This window comes from Mus pahari, chromosome 12, assembly GCF_900095145.1.
Source record: "Mus pahari chromosome 12, PAHARI_EIJ_v1.1, whole genome shotgun sequence".
NCBI lineage: Eukaryota > Metazoa > Chordata > Mammalia > Rodentia > Muridae > Mus > Mus pahari.
The window spans coordinates 38,599,323-38,602,715 of record NC_034601.1 but is presented as its reverse complement, the minus strand read 5'-3'; the positions used below and the strand labels follow the sequence as shown (position 1 = coordinate 38,602,715).

Sequence of the window (3,393 nt, the reverse complement as noted above, 5' to 3'; positions counted from 1 at the left end):
TTGGTCTTGTAAACTTTATATGACCCAGCACAGGGAAGGCCAGGGCCAAGTAGTGGGAGTGGGTGGGTAGAGGAGCAGGGACGGAGGGGGGTATAGGGAACTTTTGGGATAGCATTTGAAGTGTAAATAAAGAAAATAATATATACATATTATATATATAATATATAATATAATAAATATATAATATATATATTATATATAATATAAATATATAATATAATATATAATATAATAAAATCAGAACAAATGGACCCCCCCCAAAGAAAGAAAGAAAGAAAGAAAGAAAGAAAGAAAGAAAGAAAGAAAGAAAGAAAGAAAGCAGGCTGAGCAAGCCATACCGAGCAAGCCACCAAGCTGTATGCCTCCATCAGCTCCTGCCTCCAGGTTCCTGCCCTGTTTGAGTTCCTGCCCTGGCTTCCTTCAGTGATGAACTCTGATATGGAAGTGTAAGCCAAAGAAACCCTTTCCTTCTGACTTGCCTTTGGGTCATGGTTTTCCATTGCAGCCATAGAAACCCTGAACAGAGAGTTTTTCCACTTAAGAAAAGCAGAGCCTGGGAGAAAAACCAGGTTTTTTTTGTTTTTTTGTTTTTTGTTTTCCCCAGCAATCCCAGAAGGAGAAGCTGGAGACAGCCAGAGGTGACAAGGACAGAAAGCAAGTGGGAGGGAGAAGGAGGGAGTGACAGAGAAGCGAAAGTGTGAAACCGGTTGCCCCCAATTTATCTTCATGAGAATTTGTTATGTGAAAGTACATGCTTGAAAATGAGATAAATAAAGAAGTAATTATTTGCATTACAAATTAACTTTTCACTTCAAAAGAGTATTTGCCACAGGTGTGATTCTGTGATGTGAGACTTTAGAAAAGAAGGTAAGTTGGGAGAGGTGGGAGATTTAAACAATAGGACTTCATCCCGGTGATGAAGGGGAAGGCAGACAAAGAAAGAGGAGGCCATACAGGGAGTTCTCTGCAGGGTGCAGGCTTTGACATGGACAGGAACAGAATGGAGGAGGATAAAGTTAGCAATAAGAACAGAGCTGCTTTGCTTCTGCGCGCACGCACACACACACAGAGACTCATATTTTGAGTAAGAAGTATAATGTCAAAAGACTGAGCCGGGTGTGGTGGTGACGCACGCCTTTAATCCCAGTACTCGGGGAGGCAGAGGCAGGTGGATTTCTGAGTTCGAGGCCGGCCTGGTCTACAGAGTGAGTTCCAGGACAGCCAGGGCTACACAGAGAAACCCTGTCTCTAAAAACAAACAAACAAACAAACAAAAACAAAAGACTGCAAGAGTTTGTACATTTTTGTTCGCTTCTGAATTCTCCAAGGTGCAAAAGATGGTTTTAACAAAATGGGGATATTTCCCTTCGAGAGAGAATGTATTTGTGTAGAAGGCATACACTGATATTAATTCTATTGCAAAAGGGATAGAGATCCTTAGAATCTAGTCATCTAAGACAGAAGCATTACCAGAACAAGTCTGAGATGAAGGTTGTGAAGGGCAGACAGAAAAGAGACTGAACTTGGAATCTGTTCACCGGCAACTCTTCTCTATTTGTTCCTCTGCTCACAACTTAGGTATTTCCACTAAAATGTATCAATTGCTTGGTATAGCTGGATTTCTCCTGTGTATGCAAGGGACTTAGCTCATCTCCACTGGGAACCTAGACAAGTTGAAAACTAAGTCTCTGAGACAGTAGGCAGAGGGAAGGGACAGAAGGGCTCATCACACAATTTTTAAAGGAGGCACGGTCGTAATTACACTTTACTACTGTGATCCAATAGCTTGTAGACACAAAAGAGGAAAGATTTATTTTGTTCCATGGTTTCAGAAGGTCTCAGATCATCATGGTGGTGAAAGTATGGAGGAGTCCATACTGGTGAGAGCCCGTGGCAGAGGTTTCTCCCGATACAGCACTGTGAAGGAGGAGTGTACTGAAACCTGGTGGTAGGGGATAACCTTCAAAGACCTGCCCCTAGTGCCCAACTCTAGCAAATAGGCCTGTGTCCTAAACATTCCACAGCCTTCTAAAACAGCACCAGCAGCTGGAGAACAAGCATTCACACCAGGAGCTGTCAAGGGATATCTAAGGGTCAAACCTTAAAGGTTCACATCAAGGATGGTGACTACCTCATAACACAACATGAATTTAGTCTAACTTCAGGAGTTTCAGTATCTGAACAGTCTTAGCAACACCTAAAAGCCCCAAATTCAGTCTCTTCTAAAATTCAAGGCAAACCTAAAATTTTCTTTTAGGTTTGTTTTATTTTATGTGGGTACAATGTTTTGCCTGCATATAGATAGATTATAGATATAGATATAGATATAGATATAGGTATAGGTATAGGTATAGGTATAGGTATAGGTATAGGTATAGGTATAGGTATAGATATAGATATAGATATAGATATAGATATAGATATAGATATAGATATAGATATAGATATAGATATAGATATAGATATAGAGCCTGGTACCCATGTAGTTCGAAAGAGATTATAAGATCCCAGAAATGAAGTTCTGGTTGGTTGTAAGCCAGCATATGAGTACGGGGAAAGAAATCTAGGTCCTCTGTAAGAACAAGTGCCTTTATCTGCTGAGCACCTCTCTCCAGCCCCAACAAGGCAGACTTTCAACTCTGAGTCCCAGTACTATAAAAATAGAACTTACATAATTCCAGTATACAATGGTGAACAAATGAAGTAAAAGTTCCCTTTCTATGTACCTCTTGAGACATTGCAGATGTGGCTGCTGTGTCACATGTGCAGTAGGTGGCGCAGAGGGCAGAAGCTATGTCTATGCTTAGTGTTCTGACCTATGAACATCTGAGTGATTAGTAGCCTAAGATTGACTGAGACTACAGTAAGTCTGGCATCAGGGGGCCTGGACAAGGAGCTAGCCTGAGATGATCACTAACCCAGAACTAGGACAAGCAGCAAGCTGGAGACTAGAACCCCTTTTGGGAACGTTTGGGGCTGTGCAGAACTGGCCTCACCCCTCTATCAGGCATCGTGAGAGAGCTGGTCCTGGAGGCATGTCATCAGGGGAGCTCATCCACCCTTAGCCATCTGCAGTACTCAGGAGAGTGGGCTGTACACTACAGGAATTTTGAGTGAGCCACTCCTATGGGGTGGCATGAACAAGAGAGAGATACTCTCTTGCTCTCTTACCCCTCATCACCTGTGGTAGAAGATCTGGCCCGGGGGTCATGAGAACAGGAGAGCCGGTGGGCAGACCAGCTCAGGTACCTTTCAGGCCCAGATCCAGGGCTTTGGATTGGCCCACCCCAACTTAAACCCCATCATGAAGGGCCCAGTCCTACAAATCCAAAATTACAAGATCTCCATAACACATGACAACAACAGGATATCCAAGATGAGTCCAGGTGAGGT

The 3,393-nt window shown here is 42.7% G+C and overlaps 1 non-coding gene across 1 annotated transcript; it reads left to right on the top strand.

Annotated features, from left to right (window-relative positions):
* Nucleotides 1-2,721: 2,721 nt before the first annotated feature.
* LOC115065134 lies at nt 2,722-2,850 on the top strand. The gene has a single exon (XR_003844936.1). It is a non-coding gene; the product is annotated as a small nucleolar RNA SNORA17 (small nucleolar RNA).
* Nucleotides 2,851-3,393: the final 543 nt, after the last annotated feature.